General features: G+C 43.6%; 1 long non-coding RNA gene across 1 annotated transcript; it reads right to left on the bottom strand.

The window, feature by feature from the left end:
• Positions 1 to 2499: 2499 nt before the first annotated feature.
• Positions 2500 to 5071, bottom strand: LOC113968178. The gene is made up of 3 exons (XR_003534404.1): positions 4877 to 5071; positions 3328 to 3519; positions 2500 to 2523 (listed from the first exon to the last, which is right to left on the bottom strand). It is a non-coding gene; the product is annotated as an uncharacterized LOC113968178 (long non-coding RNA).
• Positions 5072 to 18935: the final 13864 nt, after the last annotated feature.

Here is an 18935-nt window from a genome sequence, read left to right as displayed (position 1 = left end):
TGGGCCTTTGAGCAGTGAGATGTGATTAACTCATTTCAGTCAGCGCTGGGAATCTCAGCACCTCATTAGCTTTTTCATTAATGGTTACAACTAATACCTGATTAGTGTCTGTTTTGTCAGTAATGAGTTCTCCTTCTTAATGGAGAGAGAGTTTTCCAGTGGATGACAGTGAAAGGGAGAGGGAAGGCGCCCGCTGATTACTGTGCTAATGGGGCACCTCGCCATCGCCTGTCACTGACCCAACTGCCCTCCCACACCCTGGGAACTGGCCCTGCCACACTGGCACGGGAAAACGTGCACTGTGCCAAGTGCACTTAGCAAGTCAGAGGGAGTGGACCCAATTCTGTTTCCTGAAAATGGAATCAACCCAAACTCTGAGACAGTAGGTGGGAGAACCTTGGAAAGACTGTCCCCCTGCCTGGGCTAGTGGGTATCAGGGGCAACAAGAGATCTGAGATGCACAGTGATGGGAGAAGAAACACTGGATAGAGATAGGAAGCAACGGCTGCTTTCACACGGAGCTCAGTGATTTGTTTTCTACTAGATTTTTCTAGTAGACTTTAATAATTTCCCCACTAGAGCGTGCTGTTTTCCTGTTCCCATGAGTTATCCGGTGACTCCTGGTGCACTCAGCTCTCTCACAGCAGTGGGTGTCACATCATGGACTCAGAGCTTGTTCCCTCCTGGCACTACTATCTTCACAGCTGTAAGGCTTGGGATTTATTTGCTAAATCTATCCAGTTTGGCCTCTGGGTAAGAACTAAACGCAGGAGCCCACAGGCCATGAAAGGGATGAGGAGGAAGATGGGAGAAGTCCTTCAAGTCTTCATACCCTGAGGGTTCACATCAGTGCTGTTATCTCTACAGTTTTCCTTTCCCGTTTGAAAGGGGACAACAGTCCTAGCTAGGGAAGGGGGGGGGGGGAGGGGGGGGGGGTTTACTGACCCTTTAGAAAGGCTAACAAAAAAAAAAAAAAAAAAAAAGAAAAAGAAAATTCTTCCCTTGAAACTTAATTTCCTGACAAGGGACAAATATTTAGGGCTCTGTTGCAATGCTCAAATCATTTTAGTTTGGGATGTAAAAGACTTTAGTTATAGCAGATCAAAATGTCCTTTGTGGACCATAGAGGCAACTCAGTTGTTTCTAACAGGACTTTCATGTTATGCCACCAATATCATCAGCTTGTACAGTTTTGGATTTATTTGTTCTCAGCTGTAGTATCCAAATGTTAAATGAGGGACAGATATATTGTAAAAAGCAATCGATGTTGTAAATTAATTAGCAGGGTTCAATGAAAGCAGAGGCTCTATCTGGCTGCTGACTGCCAGCAGCACATATGCTCATGTCCTAGAGTTGAGGCAGAGGGGAGCATGCCATGGTCAATGGCAGGGATCTGGACTCGTCTCTCTGGGCAGCTGTGCTGGGTGATCACACCAAGTCCCATTGCCTGTCCACCGTGGGGGAGGGTGCCCCCGTCCCCAGCACTCTGGTACGTGGCTCTGGCTGGGCCACAACAGCATCACCCAGCATTCCCCAGATGGTTGCAGAGCTGCCTCCCACCTATCTCATGGGCTTGTGCCAGGCTTGTGCCAGGCTGAGAATCTAGCAAAAGGGACCCAGTGCAGCACACTCAGCCCACATGGGAAAGTTACACCTCCCATAGTAATGCCAGACCCTCGCCCTGGCATGAGGCAGTAAGTTCCCCTGTTTAAAACTGTGTTATTTGAACAGCTACTGCCTTTGGTTTTAAATTTCCTACCCAAACGCTTCATCAGGCTCCCAGGCATTCAATATTGTGATATTAACACAGTGAATAATTGTTCTACTTCAGCTCCTCTGATGAATATTCCCACAGTCCACTCCTTTCAAGCTGAAGAGTTTTTATTTATTATTCTTGTTCTTTGCCCATCTCAGAGATGAGTGTGAGGTCCTTCACCAAGCCCAACAAGTCCCATCTCATTGACCAAATCCTCATGACTGATCACAAGTGATGCAGAATTAGTCCAGGGCAAAATTCACCAGCCTGGCTTGCAGATTTTGCAGCTGTTGTTGCTTTGCTCTGCTTCCAGTGACATTTGCTATTTTCAATGACATGGCAGCTCATTCTTACTCTTAGCCCCTGAGTAGCAAAACCCCAGAGCAGGCAGGGAAAGGATGTGCTGACGTTTGTAATGTGACTTTTCCTTCTTGAGTGTACACTTATCGAGAATAATCCTGCCCTGGGTCACCTGCATCTCAGGAGAGCTGTGATGTGTTTTGGTGACCATGCTGACCTGCATTCACAAAAGTAAGTTTGCTCAGTGCTTCCTTCATTATATGGCTCATCTACCAATCCTAGACATCTTTCCGAGAATAACGAGCCATCCATTCCTGTGGCTACGTCAGCACTGCTCATATATCATCTTCTGGAGTTGGTCTTACCCCCAGTGATGAGGACTAGTTCCCTCCAGCTGACTGACCATATCTGCTTCGCTGAGCACCTGATCCTGCATCTCTTTAAGTCCCCAAGCACTGTCCCTGTGACTTCAAATAAAGTTCTTACTTAAACTCATATATATTTAAATAAAAGTATATGAAATAATGTAAGAGCACTGCAGCAGCACCATCAGAGTGCGATTCCTATGACATAAAGTTGAATGTTTACATTGTGTCCCCAGAGGATGGCATGAAGGGAAAAATGGAGAGTGCAAAGGGTGAGCTGGCAGCTGGCACTTAAGAGTAGGCATATTCTGGGAGATGTTTACATATAGAGATATGTAAACATAAAAATAGGATATAATAAGATAGGTCAGGTCACATTCTTGTGACCAAGGGCACAGACGTAGCATGGAGTATGACTGCACAGCTAAACCTCAGTGTTTTAAAAATACTGGATGGTTTTATCTATACTGTCTTTTGGGAACAATCCTTGGCTCATGCTGTGTCCCAGGCTAAGCCAGGGCATACTATCCGAGGGGATGAGAATCCATGAGCTAAAACAGTGCCAGGAAGCAGACTGTGGACTTAATTTAATAACGTGGATGATCTCAGGTCCTAGTTAGTCTCTAGCCTGCATATGTAGCCTGTGCCTTCTTTTGTACAATATGAGCAAGCAATGAATAAAGGGCCAAAAAGTACTGTCTGGCTTTGATGTCCTTGCCCTTCTATTAAGAAGAGGGAAGAGGTGAAGATGACTGAGACAAGTTCATTTCTGTAATATCAAATGGCAGTAGAAGCAACAATGGCCATGCACAGCAGCTTGGGAAGTTCAGGCTGGACATTAGAGAAAATGCTTTTCTCACTAGAAGGGTGAGAATATGACAGGTCAGCCAAGAGAAGAAATGGTACCTCTGTCTTTGTAGGACATCAAGACATAGCTAGAAAAAGCCAGATTTGGTCTGATGCAGCACTGTGGATTCCATCTTGGGTTAGACACTTTCGGGGAGTCCTTTCAGCTGAAGTGTCTAGGAATCTCTGATGAACAGCATTTTTCTGTTGATTTGCAAGGCTGGGGTTGTGGGGTTATGGCAGCAGGCTTCCCTAGTTGGGGAATGGCTCCGTTGAACCAGCTGACATTGCAGGGTTGTGAACAAAACACAGAAAGATTTCTTTAAACCCATCAGTGAAGAGTCTCTGTCATCCATTTTTTTTGGGAGAGGCTATGTTTTGCAGGAAGGACAGAAAGATTACTGTGCTTACAGGAACAAAGGTTGGCCTCGTGGCTGATGATAGAGAAAAACTTTAGCTCTTTGTGTTTCAGGTATTCACTTCCTTTGATAACAGTGCCCTTCAGACCCTTCTCTCCTGTGCAGTCATACAGCACAGTATTACTTGGCCATGTTCTCATGGATGTAGACTAGTTCTTCCCAGAGGTCAAAGCTACATCAATTTACACCAGTCAGTAAGATTTTCCATTTTCCACTTTTTTCCCCCCCCCAAAAAAAAGAAAAAAAATCCATTTTTGTCATCACCTGAACTCTCTTTCTGAATTTAACTTTCTCAATCTGGATTTATGGAAATGTCATATTGCATACCCTGTCTTCCTTTTCATCCAACTGTTTGAGCTTGTCTTTTATCAGACCTCTGCCTAGTGCTTAACACAAGAGGGTCTGGGCCTTGACCAGACAGTTTTGATCTGCTCAGTAGCCATGAAAAAAAAATGCCTGGGAAAACCCGGTCAGTCAAATGTTATGTTGCACCTCAACAGGTTCCTAAAAATCCTATCACTTAATGGCATGCAGCAGGGTCACAGGTGGTCACTGAAATGATAGTGACATAGTGAGTCCTTCTTGCTGCACCACAGGTGTTGAGGGTCTTCAGTAATGTAGTGTGTCCAGTACCAGAAGATGTACAAACTCAGAACAAAGAAATATTCCTATCCCCAAGATACACAGGCCAGGTAAGTATTTAATATATCTACTGTTCTACCATGAATAATCAAGAAAAGAATTAAGGACTATATAGTTTTCAAAATTATCTTAAACCTCATCTTATTTGTATATAGAGAGTGAGATGCATGGAAATACACATGTATTTATGCAACAAAAGTTCACCTATCCTTTGAGCCTGAGTTTTAATTTTTTTTAACATGTTGTCCCAATCTTTTTTTTCCCCATTCCAAATTTTTAGGAGTTGTGGAATAATTTTGAGGGTCAGAGAAAAGAGTAAAAATCACCAGTTTTTACAACATAGAAAAAAAGCACCGGAGCAAAGTGAAAATTTTCCCTGGAAAAAATAATTGTTTGTGAAGTCCTATTCCCTTTTGAAAGAACCCTCCTCTGTGGAGGGAGGGCACAATGAGGCTGCTTTAAGCATGGGGTTAATGTATTTCACCTGCAATAATTTATTCTGTAGAGCAGTCATTAACCCTTATCCAGGCCACTCTTCTAAAATGTACCCTGATTGGACTGTGTCATGCTCACAGTTGTAAATTCATGGATCGGACCCCCAGCATCTGTCCCAGCTTTCAGGAAGCCCTCACCCCTCAGCACTGACCCTGCTGCTGCTGGGAATTTGTACCAACCGCTCTGCTGACATCAGCCTAAAGCTGCTTATGTGAGGTTGGTCTGATCCCATGTTGGCCTGAATTCAGTTTAGGACGTGACACGTTTGGATGAGGACTGCAGGTGATGTCCATGTCATAATCCACAGAACTTTCCCTGCTGTTGCTTCTATGAAACAGCACAGCTCACGTCCACCCAGCTGGCTGCATTTAGATCCACATACCAGGTGTTTCCTTGTGGGAAAGGCCCCCAAAACCAGGCCAGAAAGTGCACAAGCAACCAAGCAGCAGAGACAACTGTGGCCAAGGTTTTAGTCTGTGTTTTCTTTTGTTTATCACTGTGGGCCCAATTTGAGCTCAAACCCAAGTCCCACCAATGCACTACTAAGCTGTGGGAAGTGCCACTCTGCCAGGGGCAGGAAGAGCCACCCTCATGTTCTTTGCCATCACCATCACCATTCCTCCCCACTGCAGAGCAGGTGCTGGCAGTCCACTGTTAGATCCACTCAGAGACCAGATTTGGCATTTCTCCTTTACTAGCAAGACAGATGAAAATCAAAGCCCATATATGTTTTTTTTCTACTATGTGGTTGGGCTGGAACAGTGAAAAGAGATTTATGCTGAAAAACAGTTGTAGAAAGAAAAAGATGTCATGAATGTAGTCTCTACCAGAATGGGAATGGGTAAGGGAAGGGTGTTCACAGTACACAGATTAGTAAAGATTGTCCAGGTTGGAAGGTTAATTGAGGTGTGGGTCTTGATGATGTATAAAGGACAAAAATGTCATTTAATGGCTTCATTCACTCTTTCCTATGGAAAGAATTACTTCATTTAGAAAATAGTCTGTTCATTTCATTGCACATTTGGCTGTGGAAAGACATCCCTGAACTGGGGAATGGAGAAAGAGAGAGAGACATCAGGTGTTCCTATTCTACACATGATCCCATCCTCAGTTAAGACCACGGCTGATACCAGCCTGCCATGAGGAGGTGACAGGTCCAACATCCCCTCCCCATCATCTGCAGTGTGGTCAGCTCAGAGAGGAGCAGGCAGCAGCCCCATTGGGACGTCCTGCCGAATCAGCCCTTCACTCCACCTGATTTAGGGTTCTTACTGACCTTTCTGAGACAGGAGGGAGTGAACTGAAAGCTGCAAAGCCTCCTATTCCATTCCTCATCCCCTGCTCCATGCAGTAGCCTCAGGAAAGGCTCTGGCTCATCAGTTTGTTATTGATCCACTTACAGCAGTTGTAATTGCAGAGATGGGAATCACAATTAGAGCAGTGGGAACAGTGTAACCTGTGGTGGTTTCCAGAAAAGGCACATCTCTCATGCAGGAGTGGGCAGAGGTGGTCCAGAGACTGTGTGGTCAGGAGCAGTATAATTGGTCTCTGATTTCCACTTTTCAAACCGTGCAGGCCACACCATTTTTCTCAACCCACACCTCATTGCATGTGGGTCTCACCTTATTTCTCCTGACCTGAAAAGAAACAGATCACTTGAACTCCTAAGGATTGCTCAAAAGCCTGGAAGGCAGAACCGAGCATCTCTGACAGCCACATAGCTTTTGGACAAGAAGACCCTTCTCATGCAAGAAGACATGCAGCACATTCCACTAACCCTGAGATGATCTGGGTAGTCCCTGTGTCCTTCTGCTCTGTGCTGAATAAGAGAGCTCAGAATCCTAAGATCGTTCATTTTAAGGTTTTAAGGTTTTAAGTCAGAACACTTTTTCTGAAGAAGAACAGACTAGGACCTCCACTGTTAAGAGCTAATAAAGCAGGTTTTCACACAGCAGTCTTACTGAACAAAAAAAAATTGTTTTACAGAAGCTGGTAGAGGTCCAACCAACCGATGCTTAGTTTTTAACCCTTCCCATCTAATTAGAACCAGAGCTTGTTCAAGGCAGCAGGAGTGTAATGTTGCAACTGTGGGCAAGGGAAGGAGGGAATGTGAAAAGAGAGAGTGAAATCTGCCCCTTTCAAGAGCCAAGAGATGCCATACTGGTTCTCCCATTTTGTGTTGTAAGGAAGAGGCTGTGCAGCTGCATAACCACATCACTGGACACAGGAGCAAACAGCAGCAGCCACTGCTCATGAAGAGCCCATATCTACTGGCTTTTTTTTTCCCCTAGTAAATCCATACTTCTGCCAGAGCTGCTCTGGATTGGCTGTCCCACACAGCTGTAGGAACCAGCAATAACCAACAAGCATAATTAACAGATTAGACTGTCCTGCTTCTGGCAGAGAAACCTCTCCAGTTTTTTGTGGTCTTCTTCCAGAAGGGTAGGCAAGGACGTGACATATGTACAGCTTCATTTATTCTGTCCCTGACCTGCATCTTGGTCCTGATTCTAGTCTCTTCTCTGGTAACAGCTAATGAAATCTAAGTGTGGGTTTGTTCTGATTTTCTCACCCCTCTCCGTGCTCCCATTTCTGACTTCTAAGATGTCCTGAAAATAATTGTTAGTAGGAAAATAAACAGGACACTACTCTTGATGGTATTCAATTGTATTTTCTCTTTCCCTGATGTCAGCCCCTGGTAGAGGGGGGTAAAGAGGAACTCAGAGCCATCGGAGAAGCTTTTCTGGCACAGACGAGGAACTCGCACTCTGCCAAACCCTTTGCTATTGTTCAGCGTGCACCCTGCTGTTTGTTTGGGACCTGGAAATAGAGCCTTACTGTGAAATTTTAAGTGAAAAAGATTAAAGCTGAGCATAGCAAAGGCAGGTCAAGCAGCAGAATGAGCTGGTCCAGCAAAAGACCATTTTTGCCTTCTGTGACAGCTGATGGTGACAAACAAGAATTTGGTTTTTTTAATGGCTATTGTTATTTTTGGCTTGGAGATGAGGGGTTTTATAAGAGACTGAGCAGAAGACAGAACACAAACCAGGCTTGCATCTTTTCAGGCTCATTTCACAGGGCACCCTTTGTCCCCACGGACACAACTAGGCCCTCCTTGGCTTAGCTCACCATGGTCTAGCACCCACTCCCAGCCTGCTAGGCCCCTGACTTTCACCATTGCTGGACATCCTGCTCATCCAGGAATCCTGTGTCCATCTGTGCTGAGGGTGCTGAGTGCTCCTGCTTGTTTCTTCAAATTTACCTCCTCTGAGTGAAACAGAGGTCGTGGTATTGCAGAATCAGTTCCTTTCCAGAGTAACTTTGCTTAAGCACAAGTTGTATTAGTGAAAAACACAGTTATTAAACTTTGGAAGGATTTCCTCTGCACCACAGGGCAAGGCTGTCCCATTTCAGGGTCACACATCTTCAGGAGTTTCCTCACACCCTGCAAGGGTTCAAGATGTTCCAGTCAGTTCGGGATATGGAAGAGCCAACTTCTGAGGAGACTCAGCTGAACCCCTGATCACAGTGAGTATTGCCACCTCACTTCTCAGACTTTCCTCCAGATGGCAAACAGCATGTGCTCAGTTAAACCGAGTGACAGGCTGCAATAACAAGTGAATACATCAGGAGCGACAGTGAGGGAGAGATATTGCTTAAGGTGACACTCCAGGCTGAATGGAGTTGGTTGGAAGCAGGAGGGTAAACAAGCTTTTAAAGCAACTGCAGGTGGAAGAAGACATCTCAAATCGCCCTTTTCTTCCTCACAGTGAGCATCAGCCTGTTTTCCATCCTGCCAAGCATGTTGCACTGCTTTCACTCTGATTGCTCCTGAAATGTCTTAAGTCTCCACTTTCCCTTCCAGCACAGATTTTTCCGAGAGCTTAAGCTTGGCCATAGAGGGACAGACCAAAGGCTGAGCTGCCCCAGCATCCCATCCTGGAGCAGATGCCTGAGAATGTGCACACAAAGAAAGTCAATTATTCCTTCTATTCTCTCTCAACATCTGGCAGTTGACACACCAAAGAAGGGGTTACACTTTAATCCGTTCTGTCCTACATGGATTTCTCTTGCTGTTTTGACTCACTTTGAAAGGCTCTGAAGGCATTGAAAAAGGTCTGAACTCTTTCCATCCAGAGAGGGCAGTGCTGTTCTCACTGTCACAGTCCAGGGACACCTGTGCCAAGGAGAGATAAAGTGCATGATGAGTTATTAAAGTGGCACAGTTCTGTGTTTTGGTCTCCTAGTAAACCAACTGAAGAACTGCTGGGGTTACAAAAGCCAGGAGCTAATCAGTAACTCAGATGTTTATCACTTGCATGTTTAACTATTTTTTTCCTCAGTTGCAATACCTGCTGGTTTGGGTTATTCCACCTTTATTTAATGAGTAACTACTGGGAAGGGGATTAAATACACCTGTTCTCTCAGCATATTGGGACTTTTAGTGGTGGCCATTTTGACTGTAAGCAGCTGTATCCCACATTCATTAACACATGGAAAGGAAAATTCAAGTGTTTCTAGAGAAAAAAAGAGTTGAGTCTCTTCAGTACAGACCAGTCTGTTCCACTGTCTAGTCTGGCATGTTCCTCGTTCAGTGTTGTTTTGTAGACATGCATCTCCATGCACACCCCAGTATGACTTTACCCATTATATGTTCTCTCAACATCTCCTGTTGTCCTTTCCTGTCCATCTGTTCACACAAAACCACAGAAACATGTGGAGCAGAGAGATCTCCAGAGGTTTTGTGGCCCATATGTCTTCCCTCTGCTCTATGTCAGTGTTTCCATTTACTAGAACAGGAGCAAGGAGGCGAAAAATTTTATTGTAGAGTGAATTTTGGATTAAGTGCTTTCTATAGGGGAGGACCTGTTCTTCCCAGTTTTGCTACTGCTACATGTGTGAAGGGTTGCAAATCAAGAACTCTGTCTGCTCATATGTAACCTGAAGCAATGTGGTCCAGGAGCACTGCAATGGTAAATCAGCTGAGCATGAAGGTTTTTAGCATTTATAAAAGTGTGTTAAGGCAGCACTAAGCAATATTATGCATTTTTTATGCAATTCTTCCTGAAGAATGAGCTGATCTCTCCATGCCTCTTCCCACTCTATCACTCTGATTCCTTTTTGTGTTTCATTTCTCCCAAAGTCCTCACTGTTCTTGGCTGCTTTTCTCTCTCTCTCTTTCTTCAAAATACAGCTTTTAAAGCAACTGTTAAAAAGTTCATGGTGTCAAAGCTTTGTGTATATTCATAATCCACTTTTCTCATTACTGATAATGACATGCAATAATCCAAGTTTAACTCCTCTTTGCTCAGCAGAAGTGCTACAGCTCTCTCTTTAACTTAATTCCACTTTCCTGGTGGGGTTATTTTCCCCAGAGCCTTTGCTCGGTCACATGATGTCCAGCAGATCGGGCTGTGAACATGGACCTGAGCTCACCCAAAATAAAAGCACATATGCAAATGAAGGCAGCAATACTTCTGCAGTGTGTACTCCTGGTGATGCTGGCCGACCCTGAAAGCACACAACTGGATGCCAGCAGCCCAGGCTGAGTTTAAAGGAGTGGTACTGGGAAAAGAAGGATGGATTGATAGGCATATTCTTCTTGTAAGCTGGAAAAGTCTAACCACAGACAGCCAGAAACAACAAATCCAGAACTGTGCTGGGCAAATTTCATGGTTGCTTTTGAGAGAAGAAACTCTCTTGACCTGGCAATGATGTTACCAGCTTCCTAGCATTGATTCTGAAGTTCACTTCTCTTTTTCCAGCCTAAATGAAACACTAAATAAAGCCATCTATTGCAAAAACAGCCCTACGTTCACACTATTATTTATTAAACTGCCTGAAAAGCCCCAGCTCCCTAGTGAGATAAGAGGAAACAATATTTTTGTGTTACCAATTTTTTTATTAACTCTGTCAGTTATATGCAGTGAAGTGAAAGAGGCAAAAGAAAGGAATAGTAAAGGAGGGAGAGACGTCACAAAAAAGGGGGTCAGTAATTTTCCATTTGCCATTTGCTGGAGGTAGAGTAGTAGTTCAGTCTCAGAGAACAGAAGAATAAAGAACAAGCAGAGGTCCATGCTCTGCAGCATGAACAGAAATCAACCTCCACAGAACATGCCAAGAAAACCTGTGACCAAGCCACAACCATGTTGCCCCATTCAATGGTTGTTAACAAGTCAGTAAAAAATTTGTACATTTCTGTCTACATTCAGCTACCGCTTGTGCAACCAATTTATTTTTTCTGCTCAGTCAGTGACATATCATCATTTCTGGTGGGTACCTTCAGTCAAATGATTGCAGGTGAGAGAAGAACATACAGGCTGTAGGTCACCTGTGGAGGTAGGAGATGACTGGATGGCTGCAACAGACAAGGGGTAAGACAGTATATTCCCTTAGTTTCTCATTTATTTCCCACTAAGTTTTCCCAAGTAGATGCCCTTACATTGTAATCTCTTCTGCAATCTTCTGATAAACACTGCTCATGGCAGAGCCAGGTATTACAGGCACATATGACCTGCAAATCAGGAAAGCTAATTTGCTGTGCTTGGAAAGCTTTTCTTCACAGTTTGCCTTGCCTGAAGACAGATACCCTTTTTATCTGCATTGTGAGAAAAGGCATTATCTTTCAGAAACATATCGATATATTCAGATGGAAAAAAAATCACACCAGACCTGAAGTCAACAGATACGAGCAGAAGCACTTTTTATGACCAGAGACCTTAATTCTCAAAAACAATTAAGAATGGAAGAGGGAGGATGAAAGAGAACGGTTCATTAGAGGCAATGACGTGCTCAGAGCTTACACAGGTCAAAACATGCCAGGGAGCATTGTTCTTCTTTTAGCACTAGACTCAGAAATATCACATGGAAGGTGATATGTCCCAGGAAAAGGTATCACACACTCCTTTGAGACATTATGGACGTGCTTGCAGGGACGTGATTTTAGAGAATCAGTTGCTGATTCACCACTGGGATTTTCATCTGAGTTAAAATTTTACTTTACTTTCCTAACACTACACAGCTCAGCCTGGAACTCAGCAAACCTAGCAAGATTTATAATCTGCTAACTTTCAACTTTGCCTCCACTTCTCTCCTCTGCAACTAATCGTTGTTTTATTTCTGGAAAGTTGCAACCAGACATGGGGAAAAGTGACCAATCAAGCAATAATATTCCAGTTCCTGCCAACGCCAGACACAGAACTTCCTAACTGTGTGTTTACATGTACAAGGACTAGGAGTCCAAGAACAGGAGGTTGGAGATGACTGCTCCTGATAACTACCTGGAGGGCATTTCTAGGTCCAATTATCACCCTCCTCCCCAGAGCAGACACTCATAAGATCCCAGGCATCCCCAAGACTCAGTTTCATTTAAACCAATGTAGATTCTCAGATGAAATTCAACATTAGTCTTGCCTTGGACTCCAGGCAACCTGGAAAGGCCTAACGTAACCTTAGCATTTGTACATACACCCCCTCCTGTGCCTGGTGAGCAGCTCTCAGATTTCCCTGTACCTTCAGTGCAGATTTTACCACCATTGCCATTCTAGGAGGTGCACAAGGGCAGTATGCAACACACAGACATGCACAGACACCAACACATGAGAGTTTCACACTAGGTTTCTGAATTCATCATTTCTCTTCATGCATCAATATAAGAAAACCCATAAACTAAGACCCCAAAAAAAATAAAAAAATTAGGCACTTCCAGTCATGTCCTCTGTGGCAGTTCTCTGAATTCTCAGGTGCCTTTCTCCTTCTCTAATATTAGTTCTTCGCCTTCATAAAACAATTTCCATCTCTTCCCCGTCCTGCTAAGTGGTTTCTGTGAATCTTGGCAAGTTCCATCTCTCCTCTGTTTTAAAACACCCTGTATTTCCCTAACCTTGTGTGGGAGATATTTCTCCCTCCAAAATGCCCTCCAGCACATAAGGAAAGGAAAAGACATGAACTTCACCCTGCCTTGTGTGTGGGTAGGATGAAGTCATCAGATTTGATGACTCACCTTGCTCCTCTACGCAAGGTGAGACACTGTTTTGTCATCAAGGATGGCTACAAAGAAAAAATCTTGATTTGCACATCAGCTTCCTCATACCAGAATCATGCCTGTAATCTGTGTGGTGCACGTGCTGATATTCAAACAGCACAGCATGTCTCAATTCAGATCTGAGAGATTAAGAGAGTCAGGGTTATTTAAGACATAAACTCTTTTAAGTCACTTCGCAAAATCCTTCCCTTGAAGTCAGCAGGCCCGGGGTCAGAAGAGAAAAAAAAAAAATCAACCTAAGCATATGACAAAGGGGAACAGAGGTGATGACCTCGAGGAAATGAGTGTGGACCAGGATATAGGTCTCTCTTAGTCACACAGGGATTGTACAGGTGCAGACGGTATCACCCTTCACACACAGATGTAGCATCTCAATTTTACTGCTATTTATAGTATCAAAAAACTGAATAAAGTCTTATATTTAATGGTCTGAACACTCCTGCTAATAGGAATTAAACTTGGACCTGCCCAGGATTTGAATGGGAAATCCCTGCTATGGGTTCACAACAAAGAATTAAATTGTTCACTTGGTAGAAAAACAGTAAAGCAACATAGAATAAGTTAAATGTTCTGTTTGGCACCATCTTCACAGAACAGTAAAAAGGATATAATGGTGACATGAACCCCCTATGCAAACAGTGCATCCTGATGGGTCATCACTAAGAGGAGGGTCTTGTGTTAGTAGTGGGGAGACTGAGTATGGCAGAGGAGTAAGGAATTTATGAGGAGTCTGAGGAATTATTAACACGCTGTAGATTTGATTTTAGAACTTTAAACAGGGGCTCTCTGAGTTCAGGATGGATCAGCTGTAATACACTGTACAAAGAAAATGCCTTCTTGGCTTCTCCAGGTCTCGAATACGCTCCATCCCCAAACAGAGCATAACAAAATTAATGGTGCTCCAGACATAGACCATGAGGATGTGTCTGTTCTCACATGCCCAGCTCTATATCTTTGTATGCCAAAAGGGAAACAGATGTTCTCCAGATGAAATTCATGTTGTTACCACTTGTCCTACTGTCCTGCACTAGGAATCTTTTTTACTGAAAAGCAGAGATCCTCTGTAAGTTGGGATGGGATCAGACTAGTTGAGTGACTGGATGTTACTGCAATTCAGAAATGGCAATATAAAACTGAACAGCAGTCAGTGGAGTCCAGGCTTATGCCCAGGTCTTCCCTTTGCTATACAAATGCCCAAACACAAAACCATAGCACCAACTCCATCAAAGAAGAGCTAAACTCAGTCAAGACCAGGATGACGAAGTTATTGGCAAAAAAAGTTTGGTTTTTAACAGTTGATTTCTGAGGAGCTTATTGGTTGATAAGTGTTTTCTTTCCTTTTGTTTCTTCACTAAAGCACTGCAGGGCCCAACTCAGACCAATTGCCTGACCATACAAAACCTACCAAAGGGTGTAAACCAGCAGTGACATAGAAAACTGGTATCAGGAAGATCACTGTTACAGCAGTGTGATTTCTTTTAAATATGCAAGGAGTTTCAGTGAAAATTATGCCTGGAAAATGGTTTTCTATAGAGGAAAACACTTAACCAAGTTCTAGAGAGCATCAGTCTCTGTCAGCATTGCCAACACTGCTTCTTGATGCCAGATTTTCCCAAGACAGCTGCAAATTCAATACCATCTACCTCCTCACAAAGTACTTTACACACTCCTTCTGCCCTGTCCTCCAAAAAGTCCTTTCAAGAGGACAGAGTTAGGAAGATCTTTCAGAGAACATCTATCTGAGGTGTCTTTAATATATTCCATATTTCACTGGCATGCATATGAGAAATATTCTCTTAGTCTATGGCAGAATTCAGGAAATATTAAGATGCAAACATCTAAGTAGACTGGGATCCTTTAAAGGACCTATGAATATGGAAGAACAGATGCTTCAGGGAATTACCATATGAATTCACGGCATGCACAATGCAATACAAAAAATGCTATTTATGATGATTATGTCATTTTTGTGAAAACAAAACCTGCAGCAAATGGGCTAGAATAGCACTATTCAAATACTTCAGAAATGCAATTCCCCAGTGGTAGTTATTAGAAGCCTGATCTTTCTGCAGTGTAAAGACTCTCTAGGAGGTAAAAAGGAATAAAATATGGCCCCAAGTCTCACTGAGAATCCCAGATAGGATAATTAGCATACCTGTAAATTGAATTTCAGTGACAGACAGAGAAATGTTTAACCTTCAGTGTAAGGCAGGCTGTAAATTGCCTGCACTAGATGTTATCCAGTAAATAAATCTAGCCTACAATAGGCTTTCTCACAAGTCTTCTGGCAGCTATGCTATTTTCATCCCTCCTGAGAGCTCCACCCAAAGAAATTGAAAATTTGTGTCAGAAGAAGCAGAAAGCTTCCTTCCCCACCCTCCTCTGTGGGTTTACTTTCCATCCAGGCTCTTGGAAGTCCCTCACACCTCCGTTCTACTCTGCAACAGCAGGCAGGTCCTACCACTCCTTCTAGCATGGAGCATCCTACCATGCCCAGCTGTGACAGAACAGCTGTGACAGAGCAGTCCACTTCTGTGGACATCATGTAGTCCCTGGAAATTATACTGTGATACGAAATCCTGGGGTTTTTTTCCTCTCTGTCAAAACTGCAAAAAACTTCAAGAACATTTAGCTCTCTGCAGTGAAGCAAGAATGCTGTACTCTACCCTGACTTTTGTAAAATATATAGCAAAAGGGTAAATTCCTAGAGGACATCTCAAATCTTCCTTTCAGGTGTATAATCTTTTATCAGACCTTACAGGATTTATTTGCAAAGAGCAAGTCTTTGCAATTCAGTATAATGTTTCCTTCAGGCTCCAGTGCCTTGGCCTCACACCCAGGGAACTGTCTCAGGATTTTTTCCCATTAAAAGTAGGTTGGGCCTCATCTGCTGAGGGCTGGGCTATTCCCTGCAGGATCCCAAGTGCATTCCTGAAATAGTTGTTGGGTGGATCAAACTTATCCTGGGGTCCATCCTGTTTGAATATGTAAAGGATTCCAGTGTTATCTGGCATGTTATCTGTAGGGTACTGCCCTGTGCTTTGCTCTCTTGCCTTATCTGGGGTTTTCTACTCTTTGAACACAGCCAAGAAGGTGCTGGTAGTGCCATATTACCTACAGTAATGCCTCTCTCCAGTGACTTCTCCCCATGAGTCCCATCACAGTGGGATGTGCCCACTTCCACAGACTTCTAATCCAGTCTGCCGGAAGAAGTCTGCCCAGGGTTTTTTTAAGTCTAGTCCCATCCTCACAGGTTCATTATATTAAATATTATTTATTGTTAATGAATAATATATTAATATTAATTATTTATCTGTAGTGTATAGGAGAAATATCCTTTTGGGGGGTTGGTTGGGGAGGGAGGAGTGTGTATGTATGTGCATGCTGTGGGAATCTACATATACTCTGCACCTGCAGCAGACCTCAGGTAATGTGGGGTTGTGTTTACACCCTGCTGGTAATCTTCTGAGAAATCTTCATCTTTCATGGGGAAATGCAGATGCAAATAAATTCAAAATGTATCCTAGGAAAGGATGATTAAAGAATTTGTCATTTCAGACAGAAGTGCCAAGAAAGAAACAACCCACTTAATCATCACCTCAAGTGGAAAGTTCTGTTCTCTTTTCCAATGCAAGAAATCAAGACTCCAACTTACAAATGGCCTTTTCTTTCATAATTCAGAGGTGCTTTGTGGAGCTGGGGTTGCTTTGTGCAGCACCTCAGCAGGCAGGAGCCCTCAAAGATGAAGAGACTCAGGTCTCAGGAGGTCCAGGGACCTTTATACCTGATGAATTTTGGACAATGTTTCAGCACTGAGACTTTAGCAGAGACTTTCCAGCCTGGGGGACCTCTGGGTAGAAACTTGTGTCAGATGACAGAGGAAGAGAAGCTTTTTGCAGCCTGTGAGCACAGAACTAGCAAGAGTGAACAGGCAATCAGTGAGGAGCTGTAGGAGGAGCAGAGACAGGGCTGCCACTGGTGTCATGGTGGTGTCCTGTCCCAGCTTGCCCTGCCCTGTTGGTCAGCCATCTCTGGGCAGGAGCACGAAGATGGGGTGAGGAATGATGGGAGAGGTCAGGGAGCAGTAAACAGAGAAGATCAGCCTTGCAGCTGTGTTTAAAGGATGCTGGAACAGCAAAACCAGACCGTGAGACAAGGAGTGTAAGGGGAGATGACCTTTAGACACAACTGGAAAAGGCAGAAGGTGCTTCTGGACTGCAAGCCCTTCTCCAAGTTGGTATGGTTTACCCATACCCATACTGCAGTAGGTAGAAATATAACCTCTTTATGCAGACTTTGTCTCCATCACATTGAGATTTGCATAGATGTCACATCACTTCTGAAATGACACTCTGACATTCATAGCCACAGAAAGTCCTAAGAACACTTCCCCTACCTAGTAATGCGTGTTCCAGCATATGAAGTCTTCAACTGGTTTGTTTGCTTCCCACATTCTGTTTTAATTTGTTTTTAAACACTAAAATACACCTGAAAAATCAAATGGCATAGGCACACTTGAAAATACAAAGCATCCTGTACATTTGTGGGAAACAAGGTAAAAGTAGTAATTCTCTGTGATTCAGTGGTGAGACATGTACCTACCATCAGTTCAAGTGATAAATCCTTTTCTGGAGGAACGCAAAACCTGAAAGCTAGCTGTGACTGCAGCTTTGTTGTCCTAGATTTAGGGATGTTTTTAAGAGGCAATTAAACAATTCGTCTAGTAAGTAAAACTTGTGACTCCCTTTCTCCCACTCACATTCACACAGTATAATAATGTTCATTGTTTTGATTACAAGTTATGTGGGGGAAATAATACTTCCCCTTAACTGAGGCAGCCCTGAGGCAGCATTTTAAAGAATGGTGAATCGTGTTAGAGGACATTTCAGCTTCTAAGAAATGCAGTGCAAGGTCTCAATAAATGTGTATCTGCTCCCAGCCGGCCTCTCGGTAAAGGTCAGTGGGCAGACTGAGAAGCTGTCTGAGGTTTCAAAATGCTAGTGTCCTTCAGGAAAGGTTATCTTTGGTCAGACTCTGACAGTTTGGACAGGATGGTGTGGCCCTTGGAGCCAGAACTGCTCCAGTTACTGGTGCAGATGAGCAGTTTGGTTGGGTAAGTGGTGCAGGCTTTCGACTACAGGCTGATGTTTGTTTGCATGGAGAGGAACACTGACCGACATGAACCTGGCTTCTGTTCAGATTGGAGTCCATCTGACCTTGTTTCCTCCCTCATCCCTTCCCACTCAGGTCCCAGGGTGACAGGTCCAAGCTGCTGCACCAACAGCTGGGTTGTGGCAGTTTTATTAAGCAAGCTTTATTTTTCTCCTATCTTGTTCATCCCTCTCAGTGTTGCAGTTACACACCCCTGAATGATGTGTTCCCTGTAGTAAGCCGGATGGTTGCTATTATGGCCACTATTAAAACATAAAGGAGAGATAAAGACGTGTCTCAAAGCAACAAAGGAACAGAAAGGCAGATGAACGCAAACAACTGAGTAATTAACACGTATTTCTGGATAAGCATTCTTATCTGAAGTCAAAACTTCATGTTTACATTTTGAACTCTCATAAATGCCTGCTGAGTAGAAAGCAAAGTACAGTAAAGCAGTACTTAATTTCAGGATGGTGTTGACCAAGCTTTGCCATATCCCCCAGCAAATCCCATCGAGTGTGTTGAGAGCTCCCCTAGCACAGTAATATATTACAAATGATAATGAGAATTTAATCAATAACTGATTTTCAGAGGATTTTCAGCAGACATCACAAATCACCATTGATCTTTGCTCAAGCACATGACTGCTCTGAATAAACACATGCAAGGGAGTGAGTCCAAGTGTGCTAATAAATAGTGTCTCCAGAACAGTAGAGTCTCCAGGAGCAGTAGTTTACCTCCTGATTGGTATCAATATGTTAGTTCTAATTTTGGAGGTGTGCAAGGTGAAATGAGCAGACATCAATCCCAAAAGGAGGAGGTGCGGGTCTGTAGTTAGCACTGTATCCCTCACAGGTTCAGCAATGACCTCAGTCAACTCCTATTCCTTCGGCACTTTGAGTTGTGGCTGCAAACAC

This window comes from Neopelma chrysocephalum, unplaced genomic scaffold, assembly GCF_003984885.1.
Source record: "Neopelma chrysocephalum unplaced genomic scaffold, ASM398488v2 Primary Assembly neopelma1_66, whole genome shotgun sequence".
NCBI lineage: Eukaryota > Metazoa > Chordata > Aves > Passeriformes > Pipridae > Neopelma > Neopelma chrysocephalum.
Note: the sequence above shows the minus strand (reverse complement) of the source record. Positions and strands in the feature narration are given on the sequence as shown.